We start from the raw sequence: 23,743 nt of genomic DNA, 5'->3' as shown, positions 1-23,743 counted from the left end.
ATAAAAAAACAAGACCCTTCTACATGCTGCTTATAAAAGACTCACTTCAGGGGCGCCTGGGTGGCACAGCGGTTAAGCGTCTGCCTTCAGCTCAGGGCGTGATCCCAGCGTTATGGGATCGAGCCCCACATCAGGCTGCTCCGCTATGAGCCTGCTTCTTCCTCTCCCACTCTCCCTGCTTGTGTTCCCTCTCTCGCCAGCTGTCTCTATCTCTGTCAAATAAATAAATAAAATCTTTAAAAAAAAAAAAAAAGACTCACTTCAAACCTAAAGACACACCCAGACTGAAAGTGAAGGGATGAATATACCATGCAAAAGGAAGTGAAAAGAAAGCTGAGGTAGCAATACTTTTATCAGACAAAATAGACTTTAAAACAGAGTGTAACAAAAGACAAAGAAGGCCATTCCATAATGATAAAGGGGTCAGAGTCCAACAAGAACATTAAAACATTTGTGGACATTTATGCACCCAAATATATTAAGCAGGTATTAACAGAAATAATGGGAGAAATAGACACCAGTACAATAATTGTAGAAATAAAACTGCCTCTATTTACAGATGACATGATAATGTACATAGAAAACCCTAAAGTTTCCACCAAGAAACTGTTAGAACTAATACATGAATTCAGTAAAGTTACAGGATACAGAATGAATACACAGACGTCTGTTGTGTTTCAATATATTTATAATGAACTATCAGAAAGAGGAATCAAAACAATCCCATTTACACTTGTATAAAAAAGAATAAAATACCGGATGAGCACTGTGTGTTATCTGTAAGCAATGAATCACTAAATTTACTCCTGAAACCAATATTTCACTATATGTTAACTAACTAGTATTTAAATAAAAACTTTTTAAAAAAATTTAAAAAAATACCTAGGAATAAATTTAACCAAGAGGTTCAAAACCTATACTATAAGGCACTGATGACAGAAATTGGAGATGACACAAAGAAATGGAAAAACACTCCATGCTCATGGAGGAAGAATGAATACTGCTAAAATGTCTATACTACCCAAAGCAATCTACAGAGTCAATACAATTGCTATCAAAATAGAGGTGGGGTGGATGGTTGAAACTGGTGAAGGGGATTAAGAGATACAAACTTTCAGTTATCAGTAGTCACAGATATGTAATGTACAGCAAAGGGAATATAGTCAATAATAGTGTAATAAGTTTGTTTTGCAGCAGATGGTAACTAGACCTGTCGTGGTGATGATTTCCTAATGTAGATAAATATTGCATCACTGTCTTATATGACTGAACGTAATATAATATTACATGTTAATTATAATTCAATACAAATAAATAAGCTTCATCATAGGTACGGATGTATGCGAAAAAACATAGTATATATAGGGTTTGATACTGTTTTAGATATCCATTGGGGGTCTAGGAACATGTCCCTCACGAATAAGGGGGACTACTGACATCCTCTTTTCAGTGGTATAATTTCAGTGTTTTAGAGGCAATTTTCCTTGTAGTCAATGTAGGGTGACACAGAAAACATTTGGAGGATGTTGGAAGGTAATTCTTTAAATTGGCAAAGACCCATTACAATAAAAGAGAAAAGGAGAGGGAAGCAGGTGGGGGAGGACGCTACAGGCAAGGGGTTTGAAAACTTAAATGTGCAGCCAGTCCTCACTTGGGGGTAAGGAGAGAGCTTTTTGAAAATTCAGATTCCTGGGCCCGGGGAGCCTGATGAAGTGGGTCAGGGGTGGGCCCAGGGTTGTATTTTTCATGAGCCACTCTCCTGTGACTCATTTGACATAAAAGTTTCTTAGACCACATTTTGTAAAACAAGTGTGAATAACTATTTTAAAGCAAATATATATTTTAATAATTCAGTGCAAAATGAAATCATTGTATAATCTTGATGCTAGAGGACAGAATAAATAAGTATATTTATTGGCATTCTTGTCACTTCAGTTATATTGGGGGTCATGTGATCTGTTTTTGGCAGATCTAAATCCTTATTCTATTAAGCCATATTTATATTCAAAATGCATAATGATTTTGACCCTTGGTTGTTCTTGTTAAGAGTGTCCTCCTCTCTGTGCTGTTGTTATGTTGATATAAACACCATTTTGGCTTCCTAATGTTTAAGGAGAACTAATGACTCTTGGGAATGTCAATGAGTCTCCAGACCTTCTTAAGCCAGTTACAACCAGGCTATCATTTTGAGTTTGTTTGGAGGTAACATTTGTGAGTTTCTTCACACACAAAAGTTGCTCCTTAAATGCTAGCTTGAGGGACAACCTGACTAGTTTGAGCTAGTGCTGGGACTTTCATTTTAGGAATGGAAACATGAGTTCAGAATGCCCACCCGTCTGATCCTGAAGGCCACCCACCTTCGCTATGGAACCTTTCCTGCCTCAAATGGTTTCCTCCTCTAAAATTCCAAAGCTTTTCTCTTGTTCTCTTACTGTACCACAAAGAGGTTGTACCATTTGTGTATATGCTGTCTTCCCAGATGGAGGAGAGACTCCCCGAAGGTGTGATCCGTATCAGGGAAGGTTTCCTCTACTCCAGACAAGCGCCTGGCAGAATTTCCTTACAAAGCTCCGTAAGAAGTGTGTCGGTGACTCGACTCACCTCACTTGACAAGGATGGGATCATCTTACAGTTTTTCGGATATTGTGTCTCACTTGCTTTAGAAATTTAAAACTTTGCAGTGACTTTTCTTCACATCAGCTTTAAGAATTGTGATTTACTGGGCTTTTTAAAAGTTAATGATGCCACGATATCAAAAAGAGGCTGGAGCGAATCTCCTTGAATGAGGGGTGGTTTGTAGTCTAGATAACCCGTTCCCCATGTCACATCCAAGTAACATGTAAAGTGGGGTTGTTGGCGTGCGGTTGTGGGGAGAAGCAGTTGTTGTACGTTACTTGGTAGAATTCATATTCCTATCTTGTCAGTTTATAGTGAGCCAGAGATTTAAAATAACATTTGTTTCTGTTTTAGTAACTGCTTTAAAAAAAAATATCCCAGATCATTATGTTTTCATTTTCTTTAACTTGACTTCTGGTAGTGTTTTTAATATGTGGCCTTTCAAGCAGTAATGAAATGTATCAATGCAACTTGGCAGCGCCTAACAGGACATGCTTCTAGGATTATTCTTAATGATTAAAAGTCAAATTGAGTTAAAAAAAAAATAAGAAAACCTGACCCAAAATATAGATGAGCCAAGAAAACCCAGAGGGGGAAAAAAATCTGTGAATGAAACGTTGGTTCTTGGCCTCTTACATGTCCTCCACATCTTTGTTCTCTGGAGCTCTTCTTAATTGCACATTCACAACAAAAGGGGAAGGGTTGGGATCACAAAATGTGATTTACTGATGTGCGGTTCACATTCCCCCTTCCTCTTAAGGGATAGTTTGAAGAGTATGCTGTAGTTACCCATGGTTTTCAGTTCGGGGAATGCAGTCATGAGATCTGTTTGGTGGCATTCTGGAGAGTTGGCTGGAGGACCAGGAGAGCAGTCAGACATCGAGGTGGGCGGGCAGGAGAGATGGGTGAGAACAGAAGCAGTAGTGCCAGAGGGGTGGAAAGGGAAGGATTCCAGCAGTGTAACCAGGAAGTAGAATGGATGAGATTGGGAATAGCTCACTTGTGAAATAAGGGGGGAGGTGTTGAATCTGGAGTTCTCAGTTTCAGCAACTCAGTGATGCTGGGGTACCAGGAACAGGCTTGGTGGATCCCTAAAAGGGATGGGACCTCACCATGCAGCATTACGTCACTGCTTTTTCCTTTTAATCCTCTAGCTTACCCCTTCTTGGTTGGGAGTCATAGCTCGTGGCTCCTTCAGCTTCACTTGGGTGTCAGGTGCTCAGGGGTGTGTGGGTACCGCCGATGCGAGTGTGGAGGGAGGCAAAAAGGAAGCGTTAGTTTATAGCTGTCCCAGTGTATAATATGAAAGGCAGTTTAAAAAAAAATTGCCAGCCTAAGATTGCTCACTTCAGATTTCGAGAGCGTTGGGAGAAGTGCTCACCGAGTAAGAACATCAGCCCTTCACTAAATAATGGCAGTGATTCGGAGAACTTTCTTTTGTGGTACTGCACACTGAGGGGTCTACCAAGACAGAAAGAGAACGGTGCTTCGTAAGCTATAATTACTTAAATGTTGCCATAAGTAAATATTTAAAGTATACTAAAATGGTAACATCAGGAAATATGACTAAGAAGTCGGTATGCAACACACCCTTTTCCCCACCTTTGTGGTTGTTGAAAATTTCCACCAAGAATGATAAAGAAGGTTAAGATTGGGGCTGTTAGGTTTCAAAGGAAGGCCAAAATTTGCATGGTTCTATAAGTCCAGTCATGGCGCTCACAAATGGAAACCCAGTATTTAAGTTAGATAGTCTGTGACAGTAATTAGAGATGAACCACTGCAGTGGCTTTCCGTTCTGTGCAGAAGTTTGGCATGGTCAGAAAAAACAAAACAGGCCTGTTCCTAACCATGTTACTTACAAATACACAAGCCTCCAATTTATTTGGTTGGTCTGAGAAAAAGGATGGTTTTGGAGAATGAAATGGCCTTGTAAGTTTGACATAGTATGGAAGGATTATCAGGTATTGTCAACACCTGCTATTACATCGTACCATTTTTGTAAAGGATTTTATTTATTTATTTATTTACTTACTTACTTATTTACATATTTATTTATTTGAGAAAGAGAGCACACATGCCTGAGTGAGCAGGGAGTGAGGGGGAGGGAAGGAGCAGAGGAAGAGGGACAAGCAGACTCCGTGCTGAGCGAGGAGCCCGATGGCAGAGCTTGATCCTATGACCTTGAGATCATGACCTGAGGAGAAACCAAGAGTCAGCCACTCAACTAACAGAGCCACCCAGGCGCCCCCAGATCATACCATTTATACAAAGTATGTAGCGTAATTTTTCCAAGAGTAATTATGGTGCCGAGAGAATGAGTTGGGTTCTTCTGTGTTCTGTGGTCTGTGGTGCACAGATCTATCCATTAAAAAGCTCCCTGCCAGTTTGGGCATTCATATTGAAAACAGATATGCAGAGCACGTCAATGGGACATGGAAGGGTGGGTAGTAGATGTTATTAAGAATGGCTGAGCATTTAGAAAGGGTACGACACAATCAATAAATTTCTGGGTCTACCCCAAATCCACTTTTTTTTTTTTTTTGGTCCTGCTTTCTTCTCAAATCAGTTCACATTAGAATGGACCTAATTCTATCTACTCTGAGAGTGTCACAGATAAACTGGCATGGAGTTTTCAGCGAACACCATTGAGGATACTGTAGACCACTATTCTCTTTTAAAATATCTAAAATTTTTGGCTAAATTCCACTGCTGATTTTGTTTAATCTCAGGACTGAAGAATCTAAAGCTGTTTAAAAATAAAACTGACGTAAAAAAACACTCCTGTGTTCTTTAGTCTTCACCCAATCAAGACAAGCAAGCATGATATTGTGTTTGGCACTTGGAAAGTGCTGTGAGCTCCTCAGAAGGTCTTGAGAACATTCGCGATCTACTTACAGCTGGGAAAGACAAGACTCATGCAGGTGAAGCTGTGTTACACGTTGTCAGGGAGTGCAGTACACAAGTCAGCCCATAAGGGTGGCGTTCCCTGCCCAAGGAACTTCGAGGAAAGGGGGCGGGGGCAGTTCTGGAAGGTCAGCTGTCTTGAGCTGCGTGTTGGAAAATGATTAAGGCTGATCCAGGAAGGTATTCAGTATGTTTTAAATGATTCTGTGGTAGCAGAAGGATAGCCATTGAGGTTAGAGAAATAATGGGCACAGGTGTATAGTGACCCAAGGGAGCTGAGGGTTTAGAAAGCACTAGAAAAAGAAACACAGACATAATGTCAGATATTTCAGGTTTGGTTCCAGACCACCGCAGTAAAGCAAGGATTGCCATAAAATGGGTCAGATGAATTCTTGTGTTCCCAGTGCATAACACAAGTCGTGTTGACACTACACTGTAGACTGCTAAGTGTGCAAGAGCGTCATGTCTAAAAAACAATATATATCTTCGTTTAAAAATACTGTCTTGCTAAAAAATGCTAACCATCATCTGAGCTTTCAGTGAGTTGTAATCACTGATCACCAATCGCTGTAACAAATATAATAATAATGAAAAAGTTTGAAATATGATGAGAATTCCCAAAATGTGACACAGAGACGGGAAGTGACCAAATGCTATGCTAGGGAACAGTGTTGATACACTTGCTGGAGGCAGGGTTGCCACAGCCTTCGATTTGTAAAAAATACAATATCTGATAAGCATCCCGAAACTCAGTGCAATAAAACGAGGTCTGCCTCTCCTTTCTCCTTGCCCCATTGCGGCGCCTTAGCGGTGACGGGGTTTTCATGGTCTTTGTTTCATCAGTGTGCTTTCAGAGGAAGAAAGAGGGAATACAGACTGAGGGTACCTTGGGTTTTGTTTCCAGAACCTCCTGACGAGTGCTCCATCCTCATGACTTTTTAAGAATTGGAAGATTGGCCTTCAGAGCATCCAGCCTATGTGGCTTTTGAGTGAGAAGGCTTCTCTTTTTCACGGGATAACATGGATAGTCTGCTTTGGGAGGTAGAAGAATGTTCCCGTTAAGCACATGTATTCGTGTGGGCTCCGAACTAATTCATCGAGCAGCTACTTGCTTTGAAACAGGAAAGGGAAGGATCTCTGGCATCAGAGAGAAGTTGGAGTCCTGAATCTGTCACTTAGTTACTTAGCACCCTGAGTATGTTACTTAGCTCCGTTCACCTCCCTTTCTTCATTTATGAAAGATCAAATGATGCAAATGTCTACCACCTAGGGTGTGTGTAAGGCTAAAAAGAAATAACATAATCTCAGGGTTTAACACTCAAATTTTAGCATCAGGGCACCTGGGTGGCTCAGTCAGTTAAGCGTCTTCCTCTTGATTTTGGCTCGGGTCATGATCTCGGGGTTATGAGATTGAGCCCCACTTTGGGCTCCATGCTGTGTGGAGTCTGCTCGAGATTCTCTCTCTCCCTCTCTCCCTGCCCCTCCTACCTCTTTAAAAAAAATGAGAACCCCCACAAATATTAGCTATTGCTATTATTATTATTATTGCATGTGTACATTAACACCCAAAGATAGCCACTGTTGTGTAGTTTTCTTAAATAAATAGTTAATGGTTTATGATGACAGACCTACTTTGTTGACTGATTTCATGAAACAGGTCTTTCTGAATCTCATTCAGGGTACTTAAAAAGTTTATCGTCTTCTGTTAAAACAAATCCTTACTAGATTATTAAAACCTGGATTATTAAAAGAAAGCATTTGCTAAAGAAGTCTAAAGTATACACTTTTCCCAGGTTCTTACCTGGAAGAATCCAAGTAAATAGATGTTTTCTTGACAGCATGCCCTTTCCTACTGGCCCTTCATGGCTACCGCCAGCCTACACGCTGACCAAAATATGTATCACAGAAAATGAATTCAGAGGCACATTTGAGAACTTAACTTTTTTCTGTTAAGCCAGATATATTTTTTTAAGATTTTATTATTTTACTTTACTTTATTTTATTTTATTATTTTATTTTATTTTACTTTTTCAAGTAGGCTCCATGGAGCCCAATCCAGGGCTTGAACTCACTACCCTGAGATCAAGACCTGGGCTGAAATCAAGAGTCCGGCACTCTACTGGCTCAGTCACCCAGGTGCCCCTGTTAAGCCAGATATTAAAGAGATTTGCAAAAATTTAAATCAGGGGCGCCTGGGTGGCACAGCAGATAAGCGTCTGCCTTCGGCTCAGGGCGTGATCCCGGCGTTATGGGATCGAGCCCCGCATCAGGCTCCTCCACTATGAGCCTGCTTCTTCCTCTCCCACTCCCCCTGCTTGTGTTGCCTCCCTCGCTGACTGTCTCTATCTCTGTCGAATAAATAAATAAAATCTTAAAAAAAAAAAAATTTAAATCAGTGTCACTCTTCTCACTAACCTTTTTGTTTTGGAAAATATAGTTGCTTTTTCATAACGATATTTTATGTAACATGCAATGGGTATATTATTATTTATCGTAATGAATTAATTTTAACATATTTCAAATTTTTTGCAGTCTTAATTTCTTTTTTTTTTTTTTAAAGATTTTATTTATTTATTTGACAGAGATAGAGACAGCCAGCGAGAGAGGAAACACAAGCAGGGGGAGTGGGAGAGGAAGAAGCAGGCTCATAGCGGAGGAGCCTGATGTGGGACTCGATCCCATCACGCCGGGATCACGCCCTGAGCCGAAGGCAGGCGCTTAACCGCTGTGCCACCCAGGCGCCCCTGCAGTCTTAATTTCTAACACAATAAATATTGCTCAGTATGATCTGCCTAATGAAAAGCTCCCTAAACATTTTAGGGAGGCAAAGGGGACTTGAGACCAAAAGGTTTGGGAACCGCTGACCTCGGGTGTTGTTTACTAGGATGCATTTTGGTTAGTGCATGTCTGCTGGTTGCTTATTTCTTCTGGAAAGTGTTCTGTGGTCAAATGTATTTTGGGCCAAGCTGCATGCATTCTTTCCTGTTTGAGATTTACAGTGCCAGTCAGTACGCCAGAGTCCCTCAAAGGTGTTTCCCTGATGTATCCCAGTCTTTTTTGTCCTCATTTTATTGTTAGCATAACATCACGTTTCCCCATGGAATGTAGCATCCCAGTGAACACGCTGGCTAATACATGATACAGGCTACCCTCTCCCCATTTTTCAAAAATACAAAGCAAGATTTTTTCTGTCACATCCATATTTTCCTTAGAAGAAGGCTGGTGAAAATTTACCAATTAATTTGGCGGACTCTCTTTTTTAAAAAAGAAAACCACTCATCCTTCATCATTTGGTACTATTTTGCACATAATCGTCAAAGCTGTTTTTACTATGCAGAAGCGTGTGCTTGTGAAACTCTGCTTTAGACATTTTTGTGTATTAATCAGTAGCATCTGCTCCTTGGGTCACAAGACAGCGTAATGTCATCCCCACACAAATTGTCCAAATTGCAGGTTAGTCCTGGCAGCCTAGCCGCGGGGCCGTCACTACTGTTGGGTATTTTTAAATGGCAGAAAATACCTGTGGTGATACGTCATGTGCCTTTATAAAACACAGCCGCTTTTTGTAGCTGAACGATTTATAAATGGCAGTGGGTTTTGTTGTATTTTTTGTTATGATTCTTTCTTTCCAGTTCTCTTCGGTTTCCATTGGTTGTGGGCACAATCTTCACAGTTAAAACAAAAGAGAAGGACTCCACGGTATGGATAAATATGTTCCTGGCTAGTATTTGGTGGGCATTGTCCTCCTAAAAAATAAGGAGGATACAATAACCAGCAAGTGTTTCCTTTCTGACAACAGTGCCATTCTAAACGTCTCTTGAAGTATAGAAGTATAGAGATCACTTCTTTCACTTTCTGTATTTCACATGTCTGTGTCAGGGAAAGAATGGAAAGTCTTAGTTGTTACAGAAACTAAAGGGACAATAGTTACTGCACTTGATGTAGTTCAAAAGCTTTTGTTCTTTATGTTTTGGTCTTACCAGTTCTTACATAGAAACTTAATATTATTTGGGGGCGCCTGGGTGGCGCAGATGGTTAAGCTTCTGCCTTCAGCTCAGGTCATGATCCCGGGGTCCTGGGATCGAGTCCTGCATGGGGCTCCCTGCTCAGCAGGAGGCCTGCTTGTCCCTCTGCGCCTCCTTCCCTGCTTGTACATGCACGCTCTCTCCCTCTCTCTCTCTCAAATAAATAAAATGTTTTTTTTAAAAAAGAAACATAATATTGTTTGAATCCTTAGTGACTCTCTGTTAGCAACTGAAAATCACCTTTCCCTTATTGTTTTAAAAAATTCAGGCAGAAATACTGTGGCTATCTTATCCAGTATCTTGGTGTTTTTTTTCACCACTGAATAGTTTTAGGGAGATCTCTTTAAATGTGCAAAAGGACATTCAGTCCATAGGAATTTATGGAACTATTGCAAACTATTCTGGAAATTCTCTCACAGTTGAATCAACTCGGTGAACCAGACTGAAATTAAAGAACCAGAGGGAGGTTACTCTTCAAATGGCAAGAAGCCACCTTTCCCATCTTTGACAATTGAGTATGTATTGTAATATATTTGGGATATCGAAAGTAGCATTGTAGAGCTGTGTGACAGGTCAAGAAGTTGGCAAAGATGCATGTAGGCCCTTGTTTGTATAAAGTCTATGATATTAGCACTTCCTGCAGTGGAAAAGTCACGGTTCAGGTATGCACGTCTGAGGTAGAAAAGGTTATCTTCGAGGAGCCTTGTCATGCAGTCACAGACAGCCTCAGCTCTGGAGTCGGATGGCCTGAGTTGGGTTCCCACCTCCATCACACATGTGTGGTGTTGGGCAAGTGATGGAACTTCTTTGTGACTCAGTTTCTCCAGTTGTAGAAAGTCATGTAAAATTCCTACAACAGTGCTTTGCACATCATAAGTGTATTAGTTATCTATTGCTGTGTAATAAATTACCCTAAAACTCAGTGGCTTGAAACAACAAATACTTAGTATCTCACAGTTTCTGGAAGTAGGGCACACTTTTGATCAGTGTCTCAGGCTTGGGACCTGAGACATAAGGTTGCAGTCAAGCCATTCATTAGCCCAGGCTGCAGTCTCATCTGAAGGATGGGGTGGGGCAGAGTTGGGATCTGCTTCCAAGCTCAGTCACATAGATGCTAGCAGGCCCTGTGGGCCCCTTCACAGGATGGCTTCACAGCCTGGCAGCAGACCCCCCTACCCCCAACGTGAGTAACCTTGGAGAGAACATTCAAGAGCATCCAAGATGGAAGCCAGCCTTGTCACCTAATCTTGGAAATGACATCCCATTATCCTTGCTGCCCTCCATTTGCTAGACGAGAATGGCTCAATCTAGTCTGTATTCAAGCAAGAGGACTATACAAGGACATGAATACCAAGAGGTGGGATCTTGGAAACCACCTATGACAGTTAACCTATGACAATCATGCTTTAACTTGTGTCTTCTGTCCACATGTCTGTGAATTTCAAATTTATACATCCTCCTGTCTAGTGGTATCTCCCCAGGATGTCTAATAGGCATCTTAGACCTAACATGCAAAAAATGGAGCTTCCGACACCTGCTTCTCCCATGATCTTTTCTGTTTTGGTGAATGGCAACTCCATTATTAGAGATGATCTGGCCAAAAACTTGAACTGATCCTCCTTAACTCTTTTCTTTCTCTTATACCACTTGTCATCTTGCCCTTCAAAATATATTCTTTCTCTTATGCCATTTGTCAACTTGATCTTCAAAATATATCCAGAATCTCACTAGTTCTCACTACCTCCTATCCCAGTATCACCACCTTATTAGTCCATGTATTGGGTGTCTCACCTGAATTTTTGCAGTCACCTAACTGGGCTCCCTGTTTTCAGCCTTGTCCCCCTTTTGGTCTGTTCTTCTCAACAGACAGAATGATCTCTTCAAACATAAGGCATTATATCACTCCATTCACAATTCTCGAGTGTCTTCCTGAGTCACTTGGAGTAAAGAGAGTCTCCGCAATGACCTCTCATGGTTATAAAATTATTTTTCTGTATAAAATTATATATATAATACACATAAATATATAATACACATAAATATATATAAATATATAAAATATAATATAATATAAATACCCTATATATGTCTATGTAAACACATATTTATATGTTTATTTAACTTATTAGAATTTATTTTCTGAATTGTGTAAGGTGGGGATCTGACTTTTTCCAAATAAAAAAACTTTCCCAGCCCCATTTATTGACTAAAACACACATTCCCAAATGAAGTGGTATTTCACAGTGAACCTGTTAGTTTTTTTGTTTGTTTTTTCCTATGCTGTGTCTAATTGTTGACTTTTAGAATGGCAATATACCTGACAGGTCATATAAGATACAGTTGTGTTTTCAGAGATCTCATTTGATATGATATACTCAAACACATACAAAAGCTGCTTGAATTCTAATTGGGAATTAATTATGGAAAACATTTACTTTCATCCCTTTATTTGATGGTAAGGAACTAATTCTGCTTAGGAGATAGTGCTTAACTTGAAAAATCCAGTTCCGGGCAAAACTGAGATGCAAAGAAAGAAAAAAAAAAACCCAAAACCCTCATGGCTTTTGGGCCACTGTTTCTGACACGTGTTGATATACTCTGCTCCTGCTGCTTATTTATAACTATTCAGAAAATTATCACCAAAATGCTTATCGAATTGCAGACCCTGTAAAGATATCATCTGGATCGGAATCCTTGTTTGTGTCGATAACATTCAGTGTGCAGGCAGATCTGTGAATGCTCCAGTCCCCTGGTGTTCTTTTCTTCTTTCTAGACTTTTGGTCTTACCTCTATTTATAGCTTCAACTGGCAAACAAGAAAGGGGAGGAAAGGAGATTAAACTCAAGCTGGTTGGTTTTGGTGGTCATTAGCAGCACTGCCGAAATGTTGGCTGAAAGAGGAAAGTATATTGAAATTATTGCTTAAAAGGAGATGCACAGAATGTTCAGTGGTTTTTCTTTTGACAAAAATCCTCTCCTACGTGGAGCACTATGTGTCATTGAGGGTCGGCCCTAAATCACAAAATGAGTCACTTCCAACTCCTTCACAATCTACAGAGATAAGAATGGAAAATCTTGTCACTTAGATCGGGCCTTGTTTCCCCTGGGTTTTTTGTGTGTTTTTTTTTCCCTTTCTCTCCTCTCCAAATAGTGTGACTTGTTCCCCTGGACACCGGACTTCGGCAGCCAGGGAAGGGCCCTGAGCTAATTAGGGAGCCATTCTGCCTCTCCCAGATAATTTTGCTCCACGTGGTGACAAAATCTAATCCAGAAATAAATGTCTTTCTTTAGGCAAAAACAGCACAGAAAAAGAAAGAGTACCACGAGAAGGTACTGAGCTCCTGGTAAAGTTTTTGAACCAACACCATACATGGCATTCAGGGAGTCAGTGGGCACGAGTGATTAAACCCTGAGTCTGCTCAAGGCCCAGATTAACTTGTTGTATGCCATCAGCCGCCCTGGGCCAGCAGCTTCCTGTGCAGAAGAATTGTGAACCAGACGACAGAGACCCTCCCCGTTAAAATACCAAGATACAAAGCTGGTAACAAATGAAAGAAAGGCAGCAATTTATTTTTAGTAAAAGAAGATTAATATCAGCCAGTAACGCGCAGTGGGGCTCGCTTCAATCTTCCTCCTCCCTTTAAAATTCTGTTTTTACCCAAACGGTAAGATAAAGACAGTTTGTCATGCTTTGAACTTCCTGGCTTATGTTGATTTGTAGCAATATGTTACTGTTACACATTTGAGTGGGAGCTGAGTTACATTGCATGAAAGCTGCTCTGAAAACTAATAAAATCGTGACAGCCCCACTTTCGGTGGGTATTGATAGCATCAAGAAAATAAAAAAGACTTTGCCATTTTCAGGCAGTCGCTCTTCCAACTAGACTGAAAATATAATGGGCTTCCACTCAACTCACTTGTTTAAACGTTACCCAAGAGCAGTTTTCTCTTCCTCCTCAGAAGTTCTAAGTGCCTACCCGCATTTAACCACAGAGAGACACAACCTCCCAAAAGTTCTTTTCAAACACGTTGAGGCAGCGTGGAAGTAATAGGAAGTAATAGGTTCAGAAGGCTTTCAAGGAATTGATTATTCACGCAGTCACCTAGTGCGGCATAAAGGTATATCCTCTCTCTTACAACTGGGTCATGCGATGATGTCCCACAGTGGCCTCAGGACCTTTGGAGATGCGTTGAGTTTGGCGTCTGGAGTGGGTTGCGGTTATCGTAGTGAGAGAACTGGATGGCAGTCTTGCATCATGCTTTCCAAACAGATGAGGAAGAGCTTGTAAAAGCCTAGAAGAGGCTGCAGACATCTTTTGAAGACCATCTCCAGGCTCAGATGGCCATTGTCAAAAAACAAACAGTGGTGTGGACTCGTCTGAGTGTTGGGAGAAGCTAGAACGGCGCCCAGTGACAAGTGAACATTGCAAGCTCACAAGGCGGGAGAGAACTTTTCAGAGCCACCTTGTCACACCCAGTTCTCATGTGTAGGCTTTGTCAGAGGCTCTGAGTAGGGGTAAAGAGGCATGCATATTTCCACCATTCATTTCATATTCAGCGTGTAAACGCTGCCTCCCAACTTGGCTGGGGCAGTTCTTTATCGAGATTTATCGAGTCAGAGTGAAAATCCATCAATTACCTGTGTGTGGTGCGAAATAGGAAATTTCCTCTAACACTGTGTCTTTTTTGGTTCAATCCTAACAGCCCCGTATTTAAAGATATTAATATTAGCGCAGTGAGTTGGAGTCTCTCATGGGCAGAATCAGATGAATTTTAATTTGAGACAAAACTTTCTCCACTTCCTACCCTTGATGACTGCATGCCAGTTACCTTTGATTATTAAACATCACGAATCCTTCTCTGTGTACTTATATCAGTTAGGACCCTTGAAATTTTGCAGCCACATTCCCAGTGGTATACATCACAATTTTCAAGATGTACTCACCTACCCCAGCAGGCGCTCTGCTTTCTTTCTTCCTGCCCCCCTTCCCCCACTCTAGTATTTCAGGGCCCCATAGGTAGATGTGTTGTGTGATAGCTTCGTGCTGATAATTAACATGCTTGTTTGAGGTTATAAAATATACATCTGAGAGAAGCCAGGGATTTCCCCCCGAATATCAACTAGCTGCTTGAAGTGGCATTTTTCATTCTGACTTGTTTTGTTTTCTTTTCCTGTAGCACACCGGAGCAAAATGAAAGAATTTATTCTGAGGCCTCAAAAGTAGAGCTGCTACAGACCCTGAGCAAGAAGCAGTGGACTTCTGCCTGCACGGATGGTCTTGAAACACGAACGGTTGTGGGTAAGTCATCCGGGGGACTTGGCATTCATTAGCTCTGGATTTCATCAGTCATCATTTGTTTGGTGTCTCAGGACATCTTCTTTAAGTACATGGCTATTTCTCTACAGCCCAAGCAACAGGTTGTTTGAGGTGTTGTTCTCGTGATGGAGAGCCAAGAGAACAACGAAATTTACTTAGTGTGTTTGTTTCAGAAATTTGCAGAGCAGTGGGATCTGAGTACAATGCATTTGTGTTTAGGAAAGACCAAAAAGGAGGGGGAAGAGAAATCCGGGCGACTGAACACACAAATGACCAAGAAACTATGACTTCCAGACATTGCTTTTAGTTGAGAGCATGAGGGATTAATCACACACACAGGCCATCGATTCGATCTGATGGCGGATTTCTTATGCTGTAGTGGAGTATCGGGGTGGGAAGGGTGGGAGGTACTGGGGTTTTCCAAGTCTTACTCAACATCTATGTATTGAGTGCCTTTTAACTACACATGGTGCCCCACATGACAGCCTCGGTCTGGAGGTGGAATTCAAGGCTCCAAATGATAAAGAAACAACAAATGACACCAAAATATTGTGGCGTTCCAAGGCAGTTTGATCAGCCTAGTTGACTGTAGTTCTTAGAAGCAGTCTTCAAATGGAAGCCAGTTCTCCCCACCTATCTTGGTGACCTCGGACATCTTCCTCATCCTCGTGGAATGGGTCACTTCTAAAAAACTCCAGTGCGTGCCTCGATGACCTCCAAGGCCTCTTGCAAGTCTAAAAATTCCACAGTTCACTCTGCTGAAATTAATTAAGTAATTATCCCCTTTGATGCTTGCTCAGCTGAATTGATCGTGAGCCCTTCTCAGATCATCTTTGGCAGGGAGGCTCATTGGATGGGCCAGTGTGAAGAAAAAGGGCCAGGCACTTTGGGGTCCTTTCTCCCTACTTCTCCCTACGGTCTTGTGAACCAGCCTTGTGGTCAAACACGCCTTGCGGTGTCTGTGGTTAGTAATGCATTCCCTTGTGGCATTAAAGACAACGTGGAACATTGTTACATGAATATAATAGAATATAATGTTGTCCTTTAGTTTTCTGTTGGGGATCTCACTCTTCCTTCTCTGTTTGCTGTCACTGTCTTATGGGTTATATCTGCCAGTCCCTGAACCCTGTGGAGCCCCAAACTTTGTTTTACATTGAACAGAATTTATTTTTCTTTCTTGCTAAACATCTCTTCTCCGAAGCAGAGCTATGAATGACACTTGAAATGCTGCTCGGATGTCACTCTTGTTAGCAGCTGGCTGTCTGCCTCCGAGTAGTGCATTATTTGGGTTTCGTGACAGCATTTTTTTTTTTCTCTTACAAATGTTAAATTATGAAGTGCAGGAAACCACATGAATGCGGCGGAATGAAAAGGCGAACATGGTGTTATCTGGAAATGCCAGTGTTATGGTTCTCCTGGTGACGGTCCCCTCCCGACGCTCAACATACTGAGCCTGTGTACCTGCTTGGGGGCAGGCTTCTAACTCCTGTCTTGAGCTTCACTAACGCTGTGTGCCATGGCCCCCTTGTCACACTGAGTCAGGAGGTTTGGTTAAGGCGGTTGCACGGGGCTGTCTCTTTCTATGCAGGTCCTGCCTGACCACTGAGCCCGGCTTATCCACAGTCCTCCTGGAATGCTTGGGCCTCTGCGGACTCCTGTAACATTTAGAACGTGGATCCTATAGGGGGCCTGGTGGCTCTCCATCTGCTAAGCGCCTGCCTTAGGCTCGGGTCATGATCCCAGGGGCCTGGGATCGAGCCCTGCATCGGGCTCCTTGCTCCACACCTGCTTCTCTGCCTGCCGCTCCTTCTGCTTGTGCTCTCACTCTGACAAATAAATAAACTCCTAAAAAAAAAAGAAGGTGCATCATAACAAAAAAATTGTGGATATATAGTGCCTTGTGGGTGTCTGCTGTCTCCCCGTCTGGGCTGCATACTGCCTGAGGGCAGGAATCAGATCATAGCCCCATGTTTCTCGAAGGTGGTCTGGCCCCAGGATCTCCTGCAGCAGAGTCCCCTGGGCATATGTATTGAAGTTGCAGATTCAGCAACACCAGGCTCAGTGAGTCAGAATTTCTGGGGATGTGGAGCCCGAGAAACTCACCGCAGATAAGTCTCCTGCACACTGAGGTTGGCGAACCACTGCCTCTGTCTCACCCTCTGGGCCTCGTCACCTGCAGCGCAGGGTCTCGGTCTGAGCACATGGTAGGTGCCCAGGGAATATTTGCTTGTTGATCCGAGCAGCACCCAGCCATGATGGGTGCACTCATCCTTCAGTTGCTTTTAGCCTTTTCGGGATGAGAACTCTGCATATTCTCCGAACCCTCAAAAACCCTGTTTTGTCCAAATGTGCAAAGTCCCTGTGGTCGGAGGCTGTTCTGGAAACCTTTTTATGTCCTCTTCTCTTCAACTAGTGACTCTGACTGCCCCTGTTAGTGGCAGTGGTCCCTGCTGCGCACAGCCCAGCAGTCATGTCGACTCTGGGGAGAGGGACCGGGGCGTCAGGACAGAAGGCAGATCTGAGGTGGGAGCAGTGCGTGGGAACCCAGACGCTTTATCCTGGGATCCCAAGGCCACGCCTGCTGCCCTTGGCAGTGTATCTTGAATGCTGTGTCTTTCAGCTGTTAGGGCTCGCCGCCTGTCAATTTTGGTGGCAGGAGAGCGATCCCACAGCGCAAAGGGATAAAGTAAAGCTGCAGTGGGCACACATCAAAGCCTCCTCAGTGCCGGCAGCAGATTCGGGATTGGAATCTGATGACAGCCGACTGCAGTGCTGACCCCGGGCCCCTTCCCTCCCTCCCCCACTGGCTCCAGCAAGGACAAGCCTGGCCTTGGATGACCCAGAAGAGATTGGCAGGGTGGTGTTGCCTCTAGGGCAACTCCTGATGCCCTTGCTGGCCGGTGCGGCCCTGGGAGGAGATCTGACAAACCAAACAGAAGGACCAGAGAAGGCTAGTCAGCTTATAAGGGATCCAGTGGGCACATCGGGAAATTCATTAGCTGTGAAGACAGCCACTAGCAACTGCCTGGAAGAGTTTTGTGTTTTTTTGGGTTTTTTTGCAACTTTGTTTGTTTTCACTCTTGCCTAGTCACAGTTTTACTTAAGAGACGTGTCGCTCTGGAATGAAGTTTGTGTTAAAAGGCACGTTCAGGCACAGGGACGGGAAGCATCTTCTCTCGGGCATCCGTCTACACTTGGCGACGGGAGGTTTAGAGACCGGGAAGGCATAACAGAACGGATTGGGAAATGGTTTTTTGTTTGTTTGTTTGTTTTTGCTTGTTCTCAGCTAAGGGAGGAAAACAAAGCACAGGTTTCCAAAGCAGTATTAAGAGCAAAAGAGGCTTCGCACACGGTGCTTCGTGGAAACCTGATTAGCCTTTCTCTGTGTGGCCTCTTCCAGTGGGGGTGGCGCGCGGGCTGCGTTTCTGATACAGGAGGCAGGTGCACACATCGCCAGTCATGGAAGGGAAATGCCCAGTTGTGGCCCTCAGTGCCCTGAGCCTTCATGAAAGGTTTCAAGGTGGAGGAATAACTAAGGACAAAAATTAAAGAAATTATAAAACATAGGATTATAGTGAAATACCAGAGGCATTGCTGTTTCGGAGGTCTTTGGCAGTGCATGGAATTTTTCCTTAGAAGTAGGCATCCAGTGGAGGTCCCTTAAAAAGTTAAAAATTCAGCTACCCTATGATCCAGCCATTGCACTACTGGGTGTTTACCCCAAAGATACAGACGTAGTGAAGAGAAGGGCCATATGCACCCCAATGTTCATAGCAGCAATGTCCACAATAGCTAAATCGTGGAAGGAGCCGAGGTGCCCTTCAACAGATGACTGGATTAAGAAGTTGTGGTCCGTATATACAATGGAATATTACTCAGCTATCAGAAAGAACGAGTTCTCAACATTTGCTGCAACATGGACGGCACTGGAGGAGATAATGCTAAGTGAAATAAGTCAAGCAGAGAAAGATAACTATCATATGATTTCTCTCATCTATGGAGCATAAGAACTAGGATGATCAGTAGGGGAAGAAAGGGATAAAGAAAGGGGGGGTAATCAGAAGGGGGAATGAAACATGAGAGACTATGGACTCTGAGAAACAAACTGAGGGCTTCAGAGGGGAGGGGGGTGGGGGAACGGGATAGGCCGGTGATGGGTAGTAAGGAGGGCACGTATTGCATGGTGCACTGGGTGTTATACACAACTAATGAATCGTCGAGCCTTGCATCGGAAACCGGGGATGTGCTGTATGGTGACTAACATAATATAATAAAAAATCATTAAAAAAAAAAAAAAAAAAAGAAGTAGGCATCCATGGTGGGGAAAGCAAGAGCTGAGTCTAAAAGAACATTTGACTACCTCACTTGTATTGTCTACCATGAGGCATTCTCAAGAACTGCAGATTTTCCAAATGGCTCCCGAAATCATGGGCGCTATTTTTGGAAGGCAGATAGACATAGGAAAAGAGGCCGTCCCGTACCCTCCCTGCAGACCATCGTTGGAAAGCTCTTGAAAGGCTTTCTAGCTTAGGGAACTTAGATACCCATCACGCACCTAAGCCAATGTTATGTAAAGCAGTACCAAGCAAGCCTCCTGTGAAATGTGTTACAACCCTCTCCTCTTGCTGATACTCTCATGGGCTAGTTGCATCAGTCCTCTGGAGAAGTTGTGTGGTGGGGTATACCTGAGGGAAACCCCACCAGTTCAGGAAATGCAGTGAGTCGTCTTCTACTAGGCATCATCAACACAGATGGTGATTAACTTGGAAGGTACCCTTCCTTGGTGACCGTTGGAAAGCTTTGAAAGGAAGTGTTTGTTGTGCATCAAAAGATATTAGGATAAAACTGGCACATTGGCACATGGTTGGAGTGACAATGGAAGGAAACTCACCGGAGCTCCTTCCTGCACGTGCTTTCCCCGAAGACATCATCCTCACATCACGGCACCATTACCAGTTCCGCTCTGATGACGAGCATGGCGCTCTCTTCCTCTCTGGAGCTTAAGATCATTGGCTTCCATGTTCCTTCCCAGATGGCTCCAACTGGGTTAGTCATAGGTGCCTCCAGCTTGAGTCTACGCCTCCTGCTCTCACTGCCGTGTCTCCCTTTATGGGTTCCTTGTCCAGAGAAGCAGGATCAGCAGCCGGCCAGTCATGGATGCCGGACGCCATCTCGTCTTCCTAGGCTTCGCCCCTTGACCACATGCTGGAGTTTTGCCTCTTGCATATTTCATGGTCTAGCACTCTGCTCCCTTCCCCTGCCCTTGGTCTGCTTCTGCGGTGAGCGTCACTTGCCTGACTACGGCAGCTGCTTCCCAAAGAGTACTTCTGCCTTAAGTCTGTCCTTCCTGTGTTCCATTCATCCTACAATTTTGAGAATTGTCTTCCCAAAGAAAAGGTCTGATTGAATTCCTCCCATTCCTAAAAACCCTCGGTGGCCCAGGGAAGTATGGAACAGTCTTTGTAATACAATATTAAGCCTCCGATCATCCTTCAAAATTGTGTATGCAATTGATTACCCATCGATACACATTGATTACAAAGTCATGATGAAAATGTGTGCGCGTCAACAGGGACCAAAAGTAAATAAAGCAAAGATGAAGATGTGTGTAGTATTAGAGCAATTGGTACTTTAAGAATGATAGTCCTCTGGTATCTTCCAGAGGAACGAATGAATGTGATGAAGTGAAAGGAAACCTTTAAAGGATTTTGTTAGCTTCCCTTTCCCTGCAAGATAAAATGGTAACTCCATCGCGTGACATTCAACATCCCTAGGAATTCATTATCAACTCACCATTGAAATCTCATCCCTCCCTCCCATCTCCCCACAGGACACTTCTTCCCTTTCTACATATACTGTGTTCTTTAGCAACCATGCCTTCTGCATGAAATTCTGTTTCTCCACCCAGTGAACTTCTCATTCATTGATGTCTACTGGGAATGCCCCCTCTTCCTGTGTTAGTCTACGGATTGCAGTTCTTTGATGAATGCAGCCTTCTCCGTGGAAGACCCGTGAAGGTGGAGACTGGTTTATTTTAAACCTTGTATTCTAAGTAGTAAACCCATTCCTGCACATCATATCGCTTAGTAAGTATTTATGAAAGGGAAAAAGAAAGAACTCACTTAGAAATATACAAGTAATGCTCCAGGTAAGATTTCACATGTTTCAGATAAGCTCAGTGCTAATTACCGGGTGGCAAAAATGACACAAAGTTGACGTTTGGGTTAAGTGATTTTTACAAAAGCAGTTGGACTCAGCATCCTAGCACTTTAAGTAAACTAGGAGGGTGGATCTTTGGTATCTGAAAATTCTAACATCAGGTACAATCAGTTCAGCTTCTCAGGAGCCATATTTTGTGAAGTGACTAGAAATTGCTTTTTAAACTGTTTTATGTCATGAAAAATCGTATCGGCCAAATCAGAAATCCACCAAAATGACACATCCAGTGTTGGCAACATAATATGAATATGTGGTATTTTTTTTTCTTAAGGGAATTTGAAAAGCCAAGACTGGGTAACATTAAAGGATTGATGTAACATTTTCAGTTCTGAAAGGCTATTCTACTCTAGAAATATACTTGTTACTATTTTTTCATTTCTAAGAATTCTGTTTGGTTAAAATTGCAAAGGAGAAAAAAGATATCTTGGCTTAAACAAAATGAAAAGTCATCTCCAAAATTAATTTGGCATCCTCAAAAGTTCCTTTTCAAAGGGAGGAGGAGGAGGAGGTTTTTTAATATCACATGTTAAAAATGCCACTAAAAAAATCATCATTTGCACTTGTGAGCAAGAAATTCAGAATGGTATTTAATGGAGATCAATGTGTGAGGTATGTTACGCATCTTTTTAAGCAATATTTTGACATTAGGGGAAGGCTGTTTAATAGTATATATTATTTTATAATCCGTATTATACATATTTATATTTTTCCTATTAATGCTCTAGTTAGAGTCAGTCAGTTGGAATAGATCATTTCAGTGTAAGATTTGCCACTTTTCCTGCATGATATTCTTACCCAGCCTTCGGTTCACTTGCCTGTGAAATTATGACAAAAGTTGAACCGCTGTTAAAGTAATGGATTAAGACATTGGTCAGTCCACATGTACTGATCGACTGCTAACTTGGAAACCTTAAATACCACATCACTTGGCAGCATCTCATGGAAGCTGATCTTTGTCTGTTTTGCACAGTGAAGAACTTTGCTCAATTTGTTATTTTTCTGTTCTGAGCCTTGCATTTATTTAAAAGCCTGGCCATTTGGCTGTGTAGAGGATCCAGCAGGAAATATGTATACTTGAAGCCATCAATGTATTGTCCAGTACACTTCCATAAATATATGTATACATATATATACACAGATATACACACCATGGCTAAGGCGAACGATTGCAGATTTGCAATTCACCTTTAGCTATTCTCATTATTTAGCTGTAATGAAAGCAACTTTCATTACAGCTTGGAGTGCTTCCCGATGTAGTAGGTGCTTATCTTGAACTGCCCTCCCCAGACCACGTATACTGTGGCTAGAACCTGTCTTGGGCTTCCTGGTGTCAGCACAAACAGAAGGGTTTGTAAGCACCAGTAGCCTCAATGAGGAAAGCTGTGAAGGGGAGGACAACTCCTCATGAGACTTTAAGGAGCTAAATACAGAACAGAATTCCTTGATGGATCTCAAAGTTTGAAAATCCAGCCCCGAGAAAACGGATTACTGTCCTCGTAGATTTTTTTTTTTTTTTAGCAGTACGTAATCCGTTGCTATACCGCGGTTGGAAAACAATATAACATATTATTGAAGAGCATGGATTCTTGAGGCAAAGTTCCTGGGTTTGAGTACAGATCTGCCTCTCGATAGCTGTGTAACGTGGAGCAAATTTACTTAACCTGTTTGGGTCTCAGTTTATCCACCCATGAAATAGGAAAATTAAAGAAGCATCTATCGGAGCTCTAAAACCTAAACGAATTCCTGCCTAAAAAGCTTAAAAAAAAAAAGTTAGCTATTATGGTCATGTTACTTCTGTGGTATTCAGTTAGACAGCTGCTCACTTTGTAATAAAAATTTTCCAGACTTTATTCTTGATGTCTTCCTTCAAACTGAATTTTTGAGTTTTTGTACTCTGGTAGAGATGGTAAAATATGGGAGTGAGCCCAATCAGGCAGGGTGAGAAAATGCTGTGGAAACGCAAAGGAATGAGATAGTTGGTCTAGTTATGAAGGAGAGGACATGGCGGAGGCGTTTTGAGCTAGATGTTGAAGTATGGCCAGGATCCCACATGGCAGGAGGGCGAGGGAACAAAGGTAAGGAGAAGGAAGAGGGTGGTGTGTGTCTGGGCACGTGGTGGACTGGCTTGGGTCCAGTGCGAGGTGCGCGAAGTAGAACAATGAAGGATTGGGAGGAACGAGGTTGCTCCAAATATTAATTGAGTAGCTGCTTTACCCCAGTGTCTGTGAATGGTGCTTTATAACTCCCTGCAACATACGTGGCCCCATTTTACAGGTGAAAACAATTGGTTTAATCCCATACTAAAGGCTGGAATTTTATCTTAAGTGGTAGAGAGCCACTGAAGGTTGTGGAACAGGAGAAGGTCATGATCAGACTTAACTCCGATCGACTTATCTGCTCTGTTAGCCTCTTAAGTTCCTGAAATTGAAGACAGGTCTCCTACTGCTCTGTGTTCCCTCAGGGTGTAGCACTGGGCCTTCAGCATGGTGGATACTCCGTAAATACTCTAGTGAAGTCTATCTTATAAGCTTCCTCAACAAAATTTAGGAGACCCTTTTTGTACCTTTTCCCTTTTAGAGAGGAAACTAATGGATCTAAGAATAGTTAATAAACTAAATTCCTTTGTGCTTGTACATGTCTCAACTCATCTGATCCTCACAAA

At 42.4% G+C, this 23,743-nt stretch overlaps 1 protein-coding gene across 14 annotated transcripts in view; it reads left to right on the top strand.

Annotated features, from left to right (window-relative positions):
- The window catches only part of ATXN1 (ataxin 1), a 390,438-nt gene that overhangs the window by 85,779 nt on the left and 280,916 nt on the right, over window positions 1-23,743 (top strand). For all 14 annotated transcript variants that reach the window (XM_045811584.2, XM_045811581.2, XM_087858067.1 and 11 more), the window contains one exon: window positions 14,723-14,844. The gene's annotated coding sequence lies outside the window, so the exon portion shown is untranslated. The remainder of the gene's footprint in view (window positions 1-14,722; window positions 14,845-23,743) is intronic.

This window comes from Ursus americanus, chromosome 32, assembly GCF_024610735.1.
Source record: "Ursus americanus isolate L20-20 chromosome 32, mUrsAme1.1.p, whole genome shotgun sequence".
NCBI lineage: Eukaryota > Metazoa > Chordata > Mammalia > Carnivora > Ursidae > Ursus > Ursus americanus.
This window is presented reverse-complemented; position numbering and strand designations above follow the sequence as displayed.